We start from the raw sequence: 15,269 nt of genomic DNA, 5'->3' as shown, positions 1-15,269 counted from the left end.
TTTGGGATTTGATGATTTGTAACTCCCCATTAATTGTTTGGGAGTTACATATCAAATCAATTTACTGAAATACCCTTGTAATTAAAATGTGAACATGACATAAACCTACAAGAAGAATGGAATTTGATTGGTTGTCATGGTTTTCAAAGTTAACATAAAATTGTTGGTTAACATTTGATCTTCCCCATATATATATATATATATATATATATATATATGAGCCTATTCAAGGGATAACTGATTAGTTTGTGGTAATTGTGAGATCCAATCTCAACCACAAATCAACGGATAAATTAGAAAATTAATAATTATGGTAGTTTGATTTAAAATTATCATTATAAAGCATTTTAGGTATTTTTAAAAAACTACTCTCTCCTCTCTCCGACCTCCAATCTCCGGCCTCCGGTGAACATTAATCCAGCAGGTACCAAGTAATCACAAAGATACACAATGTGATACCCATTGTGATATATTGTTATATCATTGTGATACCAACTATGATAACAACTTAAACCTTAAAAACAAAGATACACAATATGATACCCATTTTGATATACTGTGATACCGATTTCACCGGAGGCCGAAGTTTGGAGGTCGGAGAGATGAGAGAGGAGAGAGGAAAGAAGAGTTTTTTAAAAATTTTAACTCTAACTACCATAATTATTAATTTCCTAATTTATACGTTGATTTATGGTTGAGATTGGACCTCACAGTTACCACAAACTATTTAGTTCTCATTGATTAGGCCATATATATATATAATGATTAGGTATGCCTCAATAATTGTTTATAATGATCTCTAAAACAGAAAAAAGAAACTATCGGTATAAAAAATTCCCTAAAAACATTTCAACGAATACCCTTATACTTTTATTTTTAAGAACTAAAAGTTTTTAAAAATAATTGCATTTTTATTTTAGATATTTGAACATTAATTACTCCTCTGTTTTAAAATAAATGTTTATATTATTATTTTAGTTAGTCAGAAAATAAGTGTCTATGTAACACTCCCAAATTTTGAAAAAAAAAACGACTAATTTAAAAGTATTGTAATACATCAAATAAATAACAAATTACTATCTAAAGATCAACACTTGATTAGTATAATGATAATCTAAGATTTAACAACAATTATTAAACACTCTTACACAAAGTATAGATTAGGGACGGGTGATAATAAAACCCAATAACAATCATTATCTCCAAAATACGGAAAACGTTCCCGAATAGCTAAATTCTTCTCGTGCATTTAATTCGTTGTCCAACTCCTAACGAGTTCATCAGTGTAATACATGGGATCCCTGTTGATCCTAACCCCTATAAATGATTCAATGATGACCCTAAGTACTTACTGTTAATTCATGTATTAAGTTCTATCCAAAAGCACACCAACATCTGAGTGTATTCAGTGATTGATGAGTAGTTAAATATGTTTTAGGACTTAAGTTTTTCCCAAGACAAGACTTACATTAAATGAAACTTCAACGATGTTGAAGAACTAGCTGAAGATAAAGATAGAGACGTTGACGATCTGAAGCGACATTCAGTGATAACAACCTATTTGAAGAAATTGAAGCTTTACTCAAGAGATCAACGACATCTACATCGACGACCTCTCCCTAGCTGATTTAGAATCTTGCGTCAAGCTTTTGTCTTATCCTCACTTGCACAAGTCAATTCCCCATGCTTCAATCTGACTTGTTGTATAGTACGATCTGCTTTACTATTCCTCACATGTCCACCAACTCCACTGCTCATGAGTGGCCAAAGACTGTTTTGCTTTGACAAGTAGTACCCTCAAACCACTCTCTGCATGACACGTGGATTGTACCTTGTTACACACTAAAATCCAGGGTTATGACATCTAGACACTATAACATAAATCATAAAAGATTCACACCTAAAACTCAAAAATAGTGGAAGTCTTAACATAGGCTCATCAACCTACAAGAAAACTTTAAAACAATTAACATCAACACTCTACATACTTGCAGCGGCTTTTAGGTCTTCTTAAATCTTCTTTTTTCCTTCTCGAGCTACCCGTTACAGCGCCTCCTGAGAGATGAATCACAAAAAGTCAACTTTCGCCTAGCGAGTTCATGGTTTTCTTTACATGCTTAACAAACATAAGTAACTGAAAATATGTTGTAAACTATTGAGATATGAAGTGACAAACATACAACTTGCAATATATAATTTTCTTAAAACAAGCATATAGGTGCTATCTCACCACGCCATTTGCCTACACGAAGGCTACCTCATCTATAGGGGCTATCTCGCCAAGCTACGACCAAATCAATACTACATAAAGGCTACCGCATTTTTAGGGGCTATCTTCCCAAGCTACGGCCAAATTAATACTACACAAAGATTGTCACGTTTTTATGGGCTATCTCCTCAAGCCACAACCAAATTATAACACTATGCTATTCTGTCAAAAAAATCCGGCACATATATAATAAAAGCAAATATCTCACTTTTCAAAACTATCAAATATAAAGCATGTAACTGCAAAATACTGTAAAACATATAATTTGACTATAAAACTTTGCCACATATTGCATACTATGCATGCATCTCTGTTTTACAAATCCAATGAACTCACCTGGGTGTACAAGCTTCTTTAATCCCTTCAAACTTGCACCTACATAGATCATAATGACTTGTCTAAGTACTTTAATCAAACTACTCTTTAGGTTTATGACCCTTTTTAACTATTACGAGCTCTTACTCGATCAGGTCACTTAAGAATCTAGTGACGCTAATGGCTCACTAGACTCAACAGTTAGCCTTTATAATAATTTTAGACAGTCTCATCTTAGCTTACAAGTAATTTATTGTCGTTAAAAGTCCAACCACATTCCAAAAGGAAAAATCTAGTGCTTTGATAGTCATCGAGATGCTAAACTAAGAATTTAGCAAACTTAATACCTCAAGGGGATATTAATACTTTTTCAAAGACCAACACTTTTATAAAAAGACATGCATGAACCCATTTTATAACTTAATCATTGACAATTAAATTACTTTATACAATCTTTTACGAAACAAAAGTATCATATGAAGATCTAATAAAATTATTTATAAAAACCTTCGTCCAAAATTAAATATTTTGGACTAAATGTTATTTACTCGATGCTACCTTCGAATTATTTAAGTAGTTATCAACCTCATTGGCAACCTAGGTGGCTGGCAAGTTCCCTTTCTCGTCTCTCGCACCACATCTAAAATCCACACATAGAACCCACCTCCCGGCAGCCTTGACCGCCACTAGGTTAGCCGCTTACTTCGCCAACAGGAAGCTTTGGTCGATTATTTCTGTCAGATCTTGGTTGTGGTTTAGTGATCTAAACCCATTCCAAACTCAAGGTTTTTCATACTATGACGAGGCCGACGTCTCTACTTATCTTATACTTTGATGATGCAAACAGACAACGTTTAAATTAATTAACAACTTTTTTATTCTCTTATAATAATTAACCATTAAAAACCCATCTGGCATTTAATATAATTAAATGAAATGCGGTACTTCATGACAATTTTTGTATTTCGTAGTGTTCCACAGGTAATAGTAGAGTTTAGTTATAATAAAAATTGTAAATGAATTAAGTTAAAAAACTTCTATCAATTATAATAAAAATAATATGTATTCTTAAACTAATTTTATATAAAAAAATTAACAATATAATTGGTCATATCGGCAAAATATTAAGTTGTACGTCACATGATTCGCATGATAGCAATAGGTTGACATCACATCTTACATATAAAAAAGTGGTTTAAAAATATATACGGTACATAAATTGGGAATCAAAACAAAGCATCCAATTTAGATGCAAAAAGTTCATTCATTCAAGAAGTTATAAGAAATATTTAGAAAGTAAAAACCAATTTGGTAGTGAAGTCGTTTTCTGAAATGGTATGTTAGTCTTTAATTTGAAACAACTCAAATTTAATGAGTTTTCAGTTCAGACACATTTGATTTTATATTAATTAAAGTTAATTTATGGTGAGGTGAGGTTAGGTTAAGGGTTATAAATCATTGAAATTGGAACTGATTTCTTAATGATAATTTATGAGTACAATAAATCATTGAGTTGTTTGTTGATGAGCTTCTCCCAAAGTCCCATAACTTTTCTTTGCGAAATTAAAGAATCTGCACTGGAGGCCTCAAGTGGATTGTCTTATTTAGAGTGGAGGGATTGTTTATGGTTTTGATGGCATATTTTGCTATGTCTTCTTCATCAACAAATACCAATGCACAAACTATATATCCCAAACTTTTTCTGCGGCAATATTTGTTGATGAAGATGTCATAGCAAAATATTCCATCAAAACCATAGATGATCCCCACACTCTAAACAAGAGAATCTACTTGATGCCTCCGACGAACATTCTTTTGCAAAGGGAAGTTGTGGGACTTTGAGAGATGCTCATTGGCGTTTCTGAGCAAGACAACGAATTTACTCGAAAGAAGAACGTGGTCAGGTGGAACCAACAAAACACTTTGCCGATACATAGGTGAAAGGGATTCTCGCATCTTCAATGGCTTTTCTCACCACCATTTTGTCATCAAAGCTCATTTGTCATGGTTCCATTATTTCCCCCATTCTTGCTGGATCGATACCAAACTCAGATGGTAAAAACCTCTAATAAATATAATTATTGTTAGCCAAATGCATGCTCATATATATTACCACTCATCAATATGTTCTTAAAACAATTTTTAGGCAAATTAAAATTGCTTTACAAAATTGATTAAACTTGAAGAGTATACTCTTAACGTTTCCAACCTAGCTCTCTGATGGTATCAACAAGTTTTAGCTGAAACAAGATTTGATTGCTACGAAAATGCACACCAAGTATAGAAGTAAGAATGTGATTGGGTGGAAAAACTTAATTATATTATTACTTGTAGGTGTGTGTGTATATATATATCTTGAGTAAATCGTTACCTACCAAACTAAATCCTAACTTACAATCAAGTGATCATGAGATAATATTTAATTAATGTAGGATTGAGTGAGTAACACTATCATGCCCCCACAAAAATGGACGATCGAATAATGAGACCAATCTTGGACATTAGTTCGTGGAACCATGTTCTTAAAAGTGGCTTAGTAAGAGCCTCAGCTAGTTGATCCTTGTTAGAAATATATGAAACATGAAAATTTCAACTTTGGACATTCTCACGACCAAAATGAAAGTCAAGAGCTAGGTGCTTCATTTTTGAGTGAAACTTAGGATTGGCGACAACATATGTAGCTCCTATATTATCATATTATATTACCGGTGCTACGATGGGTATATGGCCTAGCTCATGAAGTAGGTTTGGGAGCCATAATACCTCTGCCGTAGTTGCAGCAGCAACTCAGTATTCGGCCTCTGTCGATGAACGAGCAAGAGTGCATTGCTTACATGAACTCCAAGAAATAGGATTTCGACCCACGTAAACAATGTAGTTGGTCGTTGAAATGTAGTCATCTTTATCACCGGCCTAGAAAGCATCTGTAAAGACATGGAGAGTAGTGGGAGAATGATGACATAGTAGTAGACCTTGTGTAGATATGCCCACTAGGTAGCGTAAGAGTCGTTTAAGAGCCGCCCAATGTTCTTCAGTCGGCTTGTGCATGTATTGAGATAACCTATTCACAACAAAAGAAATATGTAGTCTGGTTAGAGATAAGTATTGTGGACTTCCTACAATTGCCCTGTATTCAATTGGGTTGGCCAAAGGGGTTCCATTATGTAGTGTTAGAATAGGATGAGAAAGTATAGGAGTAGGAACAGGTTTGGCGGCTGCCATGTGAGTGCGTGTGAGGAGGTCTTGTATGTATTTATGTTGGCTAAGAAAAATGCCATGCGAGTGAGGTAAGACTTCCACACCGAGAAAATAAGAAAGAGTTCCAAAATCTTTAAGTGAGAAATGATTGGGGAGTTGAGAAAAAAAGGGTTTAGAAGAGTGAGATTTGATCCGATGATGATGATATCATCAACATAAAAACAAGATATGATCATTTTTATGGCGTAAAATAAAGAGGGAGGTGTCAGAAATGGAATTTTTGAAACCACGACCAAGAAAATAGGAGTTGAGTTCCGTAATAGTAGGATGAAGCTCATACCATCAGTCCCCAAGGTAAATGCCAAGTTTTAACTTTGGTTTGTGGATGATCAGTTTTGAACTCGGGTATTGTCCCTGCTGTAGTTGTCGATAATGTCGATACTTATGCTGTCAAAATGTAGATACTTCACTGGTAACATCAGCTTAATTATCTGCCAAAATTGATTTTCCTTTTTATCAAAATTTCTACAGTTGTCGATAATGTAGATATTTATGCTGCAAATGCTTTTGTCGCCAAAATTGAGCTTATTATGCTAAGATATCATGCATGAAATTGTAGATATTATGTTAATTGTAAGCTACAAACTCATATACAAAACCAAACCATATGTACCCGATATATCCCACTCAAGCTACAACCTCGTCTCCGGTCGCCTCGTCCTCTCCTGTATAGGGTTTGCATCTCGTCGCCGCCGCTCGTCGCTGCCGCTCGTCGCCGCCTCACGTCGCCGCTTCGTCACCGTCGCCTCGTCGCCTTCCACAGCCTCACGTCGCCACTTCGTCGCCGTCGCCTCTCCTGTCTAGGGTTTGCATCTCGTCACTGCTGCGTCCTCTCCTGTCTAGGGTTTGGTTTAGGGAATTTAGCATTTTTCTTTSGAAATTGATGGTGTTTATTGCTAATTTCATGTTTGTAACAATGTTAATGATGATTGGATTACCGACATTTTGCAATTTCTTGAGGATTTGTGATATTGATATGAAGAACAACATCTTTTTTTTTATAAAAAAATGTTTAGAATTGATTGTATTTCTTGAGGGTTAAAATGGTAATTTGCTGTCATTCAGAGAACAATTACCAAACAACTTTGTTTCATTCAGCACTTAACCATTCTGACCCACTTAACCATTCTAACCTCTTAGCTATTCTGAACTAAATCATTCAGCAACTGCCAAACAGCCCCTAAATGAATCGAGTTAAAAAAACTCCTAAAAAAAATATTCCAAAACTATTTTTGTGGAAAAAATTAATATCATAATTGACCATATCGACAATAATATTAAATTATACATCACATTATTAGCATGATAATAAGTTAATCCTTAATTGAACCGGTTATTCGTTTGTTTAAATATTTGAGATATCATACCTTATTGAAAAAAAGGTTTTATAAATATGCATGGTACACAATATAGAAATCAAAACAAAGTATATTGTATTTTTCATGCAATTTAGACGCAAAATTACCAGGTTGACACAACCCTCCAACAAAGTAACCAGCGAAGCAGTTTGCAGATACGTACATGAATGGGATACCTGCATCTTCAATAGCTTTTCTTACCACCATTTTGTCATCAAAGGCCACTCGTCCTGGTTCCATTGCATCGGCCATTCTTGCTGGATCCATACCAAACTCCGATGGCAAAAACCTCTGATAAATACCATTAATATCATTAGCCAAATGCCCATATATATATATATATATATATATATATATATAGGGGAGGGTTCAAATAAAAACCACTCAATTTGTAAAAACCGTGAAAACCTCATTCAACCAATCATAATTTTTCATTTTGTTCATTTTTTTTTGTAATTATGCGAGGTTGATTAACCATTTTTGTTGTGTAGGGTGTTAATCATGGATATTATCATCTTCATTATTTTAATTTTAGAAAAATACATGAAACAGTTTTATTAAAATTTCATTAAATATTATATGAAACAATTTCATAACCATATATTAAAACAAATTCATCAAAAAAAGTTTTATACAAAACAATTTCACAAGATTAAACAATTTCATGAAAAAATTTCATAAGATTAAACAATGAAATCGACGTATGAGGGTGGTTTATACGGTTTTTACAAATTAAGGTGGTTTTCATTTAATCGCTCATCTCTCTCTCTCTCTCTCTCTCTCTATATATATATATATATATATATATATATAACCACTCATCCATACGTTTGTTGTACGCAAGTTTTCAGGCAAATTATAATCCCCTTAAAGGAAGTGATTCACTACTAAAAAAAAGGGTATTACCGACGGATTTTTCTGGCAGAATTTTCGTCGGAAATATTCTCGATGGATCCCAAAAAAAGTCAAACAAAGTCAACTTTTATCCATATCCGCCACAGATCCCCCACTAAAATTTTTTAGAAAAAAAATTAAAATTATTTAAAACGGTTTTTCAACAGATTTGTGACGAATTTTATTCTCATTCAAAACCGTCACAAATCCGTCGGAAATCCGTCGCAAAATTTGCCTAATTTATTTAAATAAATTAATTAGCGTTAATCAAAAACAATTTCCGACGAATTTCTGTCGGAATTTAATTTTTAATAAAAACAAATCGAATTCCGTCAGAAATCCGTCGGAAATTGTTTCGATTAACGCTAATTAAACCTTTATATATATATATATATATTTGTTAGGAAAAAAATTCTTTTAAACTTTCCGACGGATTTCCGACGAAATTTAATTTTTATTTAAAAAAAATTAAATTCCGTCGAAAATCCGTCGGAAATTAAACCTTTATATATATTTTGTTAGGAAAAAAATAAAAAACCAATTTTTCTTTGAAATTTCCGACGGAATTTAATTTTTTTTAAATAAAAATTAAATTCCGTCGGAAATCCGTCGGAAATTTTAATCCTCTCTCTATATATATATATCTTGCTAGGAAAAAAATAAAAAGTAAACATTTTATCTTTTAAAATTTTCCGACGGAATTTAATTTTTTTTAAAATAAAAATTAAATTCCGTCGGAAATTTCAAAGAAAAATTGGTTTAATTTTAATTTTTTCCAAGTTTAAGTTATTATAAACTATTTTATTAAATATTATCAACGGAGTAGTCGTATGTTCAGTTACATTTAATGGATCTGTTGGCTTTATTCGGTTCAATTGGACTTTTATTTATATTATTGGGTTTTGGTGGAATTTAATGGATCTTAGTGGAAAATCCGACGGTAAATAATTAGATATAAGTTTTATTTAAAAAAATTCTGGCGGATTTTCCGACGGAAATTCCGTCGGTAAATATTTTCCGTCCATTAAAAATAAAAAAATATTTTCATATTTTAAATTAGAAAAAAGTTTTAAATAATAATTACTGACGGAATTTTCGTCGGAAATCCATCGGAAAAATGTTATTTTTATTTTTGAAATAAAAACTGGTTATTATTTTGGAAGAAAATGGAAAAAGTGTATACGGATTTCCGACGGAAATTCCGTCGGTAAATCTAATCTCATTTCATATTATTTCTAATTAACCCGGGTACTGAATAACATATTATAAAATTGCACGACGGATTTCCGACGGATTTTTTTGTTGGAAAATACAAATCCGTCGGCAATTCCGTCGGAAAATGCATTTAGCGGCGGGGTTTTTCCGAGGCAAAATCCGTCGGAAAGTTGTTTTTCCGACGGATTTTGCCGTCGGAAAAACCAGATTTTTTAATATTTCCAGCCTTTTTGATGGCATCAACAAGTTTGAGTTGAAGCAGGACTTGATGGGTACGGATATGCACACCGGATATTGCACATATCACAACATCTACTTGCTTCACGGCTTTGACAAGGCTGCAATGATCGTTAAACGAACCAATGACAAGACGAGCTCCCTGCTTCTTGAAGGACAGCAGTATCTGGACTTTCTCAACATCAACCACGATATCTGATCGTTGGAGAACATATGTGTCATGGCCTTGTTAGAGACTGGCCTTCACTAGCCTTTTCCCTATGTATCCAGTACCCCCAATGATCAAAACTTTGAGCCTCATCCTCAATTCTCTTAGGTGTTTGTTTGTGAATTCAATGTGAAGATTTTATGTGCATGGAAGCCTTATTATAATGATCACATGTTGAAGCTTCAAGAGCATGTATATAATGATAAGGTGTTGAAGCTTTAAGAGCATATATATTTATATAATGATTATGTGTGTGCTTCGATAATTGTTTATAGTGCTCTCTAAAACTGAAAGTATCAAGTCACCGTTTCAAATCCCAGGAGGTTACAGATTCAAATTCAAGGAGGAATAAAAATCCTTTTGTAGCTATGGAGGTTCAAATGCGATGAGTCCGTGCTATCTGCAAAACGTTTTGGTGGTCGCTCTGAGATTAATCGGCTCACATAGGTTGGATACTCAGGTTAATAAAAAAAGAAAAAAAAAACTAAAAGTAAACTACCGGTATAAAAAATTCTCTAAAAACATTTTACCGAATACCCTATACTTTTATTACTTTTATTTTTAACAACCAAATTTAAGGTTGAAATCTTAAAAAAGAATTACATTTTTATTTTAGATATTTGAACATTAATTACCTCCTCTGTTTTAAAATAAGTGTTTATATTATTATTTTAGTTAATTACAAAATAACTGTCCATATAACTCTCCTAAATTTTGAAAAAAGAGTTATTTAAAAGTTTTATAATACATCAAATAAATAATAAATTTCTTTCTAAAGGTCAACACTTGATTACCTATAATGATTATCCAAGATTTAACAACAATTGTTAAACACTCTTACACAAAGTATAGATGAGGGATGGGTGATAATAAAACCTAATAACAGTCATTATCTCCAAAATATGAAAAACGTCTCTGAATAGCTAAATTTTCTTCGTACATTTAACAAGCACTCAATTTGTTACAGTGTCGTTAATATCATTCCCCAACAAGGATTTGTGGATATGGCGACAAAGATAAAGTGTTAGGTTTAATGCCTAGTGATTTCATCTTTAATATAAAATGGCAAAATCGAAAGGATTATCTAAATCACAATTTCTCAAATGAAATATATTTAATATAAAATCAACATCTTTTCTAAAAATTATCAACATTTTCATGATGAAAACTCGTTGATCAAAACACCCATTTTATCATGAAAACCAAAACCCAATAATTACCCAAAATGTAAATAAAGTTTATTATTCAAATACTAAAAACATGGATAAACTCTATTATCCAAAACACACTGAACATGGATAAAGTTCAATACTGAAAACTACAAATCATTGATAACACTCCATACCTAAAACATCACCGATGAGTTGGTGAAAACCAAGTTGGTAGTGAAGTCGTTTTCTGAAATGGTAGGTTAGTTCTCTAATTTGAAACAACTCAAATTTATTGAGTTCTCAATTCAAACACATTTGATCTTATATTAATTAAAGTTAATATGTGGTGACGTAAGGTTAGGTTAAAGGTTATAAATCGTTGAAATTGAAACGACTTCTTAATGATAACTTGTAAGTACAATAAAATTTTATTTCACAATCGTATTATTATTTTATAGTACAATAATTATTTTGTATACCGCTTCAAATATAATTCACCCATACCTTGTGGTATATATATATATATATATATATATATATATATATAGGGTTGGGTTCACATGAGACCAAATGTTTTTCGTGAGACCCGTATAAGACCAATTCATGTTCATTGATCAACTTTATATGATAACGATCTAATGGTTAAAACTTACAAGGTGGCAATTTTGTAATTATTAACAAGTCTTGTGGCGTTTATGAATGTTCGGATCTGACGGCTGTAAATCTAATCCAACGGTTGAGAATTGGTCTTACGGGTCTCACGAAAAAACATTGGTCTCACATGATCCCAAGTCTATATATATATATATATATGGAATAAATTTAAGAGATTGTTTGGTTGATTTTTCATTAAGTCCTGAATGAATAAAAACTGTCTTTGTAAATTAATTTGTCTTTATAGATTGATTTTTTTTTTGTTAGGGAGGGTTATTTCATAGATGAAATGAGCATTCTTTTATTCAAAAAGTAAAAGAAATATTTTGAAAGCTATAACCAAGTCAATTGGTAGTGAAGTCGCTTTCTAAAATGGCAGGTGAGTCTTTAATTTGAAACAACTCAAGAATATAGAGAATTCTCGATTCAAATACATTTGATTTTACGTTAATTAAAGTTAATATGTGGTTATCTAAGTCGGAGGCTTAGGGTTATATCATCAAGAGTTAGAATATTGATCGATAAGATTGAAGATTTATTAGAGTTAAATTTTACCAATTAATGTTACGGTTTAACGATTAAGGTTAAGTGATAGGGTTAGCACTAGGGTAAGGGTTTAGAGTTAATTTTAATGATCTTTTATCTTTGGGTTACATGCAATCTAGAAAGTTAAGATATGTGAGTTACGTTGGCTAAAGAAAATTACATGAAATTAGGGTTAGGGTTTAGAGTTAAGGAATAATTTTATAATCAATTGGTAAAACTAATTAATAATCAGCTCACTTGATTTAGGATCTGTTGTATGAATATTGGTTGTTGAAGGTTGTTAGCTAGGTACAAATAGCTAGAAGAGTGGCTATTGTCCCTTAGCCCTTAAAAGTCATAAACTAATCTATACTATATTATAATGCATTTGACAAAACTCTTAAAAACCACTTTTTATACGTGAAGTATTGTTTATTAATGTATATTATTTAAAACTCACGATTGCAAGTAGATTGTGTGTAAGTACAACTTATTAAAGATTCATATCTGAATTCGTGTAACTAACTGTAGATAAACATAATCAAATATAGGATAATCATCTCATTTTAAATATAAAAATTCTAAAATATAATTAGGATAATCATTAAATTTTAACAGAATACTTAATTATTATTCTTATAAAATTTATAATATTAAACCAAAATTAAATTATTTTATCATTGAACTTAAATTAAATTATAAAAAAAATAAAGAAATTACATAAAAAATGAGAACTTTTAAATAGTTGATTTAATATTAACATTCATATATATTTTTTTAAATATTTATGATATCTTCAAATTTATATTTTATTTAAAAATAAAATCATTATTTCTTTCTTAAAAACACATAAAATCGTATTATAATATCGACAGAGACAAATAATAAAATAGAACATTAAAATTAAGATGTATCTCGTTGCATTGCTCGAGTACCCTTCTAGTTAACATTAAGTGCAATTAGGGATGGTCTCTTACTTAAGTTAGCTTTTAAAAGAATGAGATAACTTTGTAATGAATCAGTGCCAAGGGTTACTTACTTTGAGTATATATGTTTAAGAAAGATTTAATGTGTTATGGTGGTTGGTTTTATATGTGGTTTATCGTTCTTGTACATATTCATATTTTAATATATTATGCATTTTACATGCAATCACGATACAACCACGAACGGAGGTCGCAATCAAATTCGTGTGAATCAAATGTGATTTTACAGGTAATTTTTGTCTAAAATCACATGTAATTCGACCATGTTCTTTTTTTATTTGTTTGTTGTTCTCATATGAGCTTAACTCTCTCTCTCTCTCTCTCTCTCTATATATATATATATATATATATGTTTATATGGGGAATGGTTTAAACGAGAATACATTCATTTTATAAGAATGTGAGAATATCCTTTTATTATATACAATCACATGTGATATTATTATTCTATTACATAATGATACACATGTGATAATAAATCAGAGACGAAAATGACTTTTGGCGCAATCTAGGTTGCGGGCCAAGTCATCCTTACACCACTACATGTATTATCACATTCGATAAGAGTGTTCTTGATGTGATACTATAATATATCAAGACCATCACATGTAATAATAAATCATAGACACAAACGAATTTTGTCACGACCTAATTCGCAAGGCAAGGTCCCCTCATGTGTATTATCACATGTGATAAGAGTGTTCTCGCTCTCTCGTTAAATGAATGTGTTCTCATTTGAACCTCCATCCACTATGTATAGGAACTATTTTTATAACAAAGAATCCCCACCGTCCATCAATTTATGACTCCAAAAACAAAAACTCCTCATCGTCCATCAAAAATCAAACCAAAAAACTTTCAAACTCCATCTATTGGTATCCGTCACCTAAAATTACACGAAATTAGGTTTAGAATTTGAAGTTACAGAATAATGTTATAATCAATTGATAGGACTATAATAATTAGCTTAATTAATTTAAGGTTTATTCTATCAATATTGGTTGTCGATAGTAGTCAGCTAGATACAAGTAGGAGAGTCGCTATTCTCTCTCCGCCCTTAAAATGGTCTCTTTCTTAAGTTAGCTTCTAAAGAAAGGAGATGACTTCTCTAATGAATAGTGCCAATTGAAGTGCTTAAGCTAAAAGTTTAAGGTGTTAGGGTGGTTGGTTTTTTATGTGGTTTATTGTTCTTCTATATATATATATATATATATATATATATATATATATGTGTGTGTGTGTGTGTGTGTGTGAGGGGGGGGGGAGGGGGTTTCCAATACAAACGACTTAATTCTTATTTGATTCTACACACAATGGTTTTTTCTGCGGCTATAATTGTAACATCTCGCTTGAGCAAACCCCAAATTACCAATTTTATAAAATCTTCAATAAAATATAATTTATTGATTATTGGGACCAAAATTGATCCTAATTATTCTAAAAGTTTTGTCAAAGCAATCGGGACCAATGATGGAAAATCTGAAAATACTGTTGAAACGACTAAGTCTGGAGGAAGACCAGAAGCGATGAATTGGTCCAGAGGCAGGCGATGGACCAGAGGCTGCTGAAATGACTAAGTCTGGAAGAAGACCAGAGGCGATGATTTGGTCCAGAGGCAGGCGATGGACCAGAGGCTGCTGAAATGACTAAGTCTGGAAGAAGATCAGAGGCGATGAATTGGTCTTGAGGCGATGAATTGGTCTTGAGGCGATGAAGGACCAGAGGCCATGAAGGACCAGAGGCTATGAAAATGGATTAGAGGCGATGAATTGATCCAGAGGCGATGAAAATGGACCAGAGGCGATGAATTGGTCCAGANCCAGAGGCGATGAATTGGTCCAGAGGCGATGAAAATGGACCAGAGACGATGAATTGGTCCAGAGGCGATGAAAATGGACCAACACTTTGAAAGACACAGATCTGGGCATAACATTAATAAACCTCAAAATATGGGATAATAATTTCTAGAAAAACTTCGAAATATCCGTTCTATTTTAGTGATAAAACCACCCAAAACACAATTCCAAACCGGATATAACGGATTTTTACTTACAACCCGAATTAAGTAGCAAAAGAATACGGGACATGACTATATATAAGCTATACATACTACAACTATGAGATACAGTAATAAGCTACTATTTACCAAAAGCAAGATCGAAATATTCAAATTCCCCGATAAATCTTTGAGTCAGACAA

At 32.3% G+C, this 15,269-nt stretch overlaps 1 pseudogene; it reads right to left on the bottom strand.

Moving 5' to 3' along the window:
- Positions 1-4,073: 4,073 nt before the first annotated feature.
- On the bottom strand, positions 4,074-10,644 carry LOC112529621 (annotated as a pseudogene).
- Positions 10,645-15,269: the final 4,625 nt, after the last annotated feature.

The sequence above is a fragment of the Cynara cardunculus genome (genome assembly GCF_001531365.2).
Source record: "Cynara cardunculus var. scolymus isolate 2C chromosome LG 16, CcrdV1, whole genome shotgun sequence".
Classification (NCBI taxonomy): Eukaryota; Viridiplantae; Streptophyta; class Magnoliopsida; order Asterales; family Asteraceae; genus Cynara; species Cynara cardunculus.
Note: the sequence above shows the minus strand (reverse complement) of the source record. Positions and strands in the feature narration are given on the sequence as shown.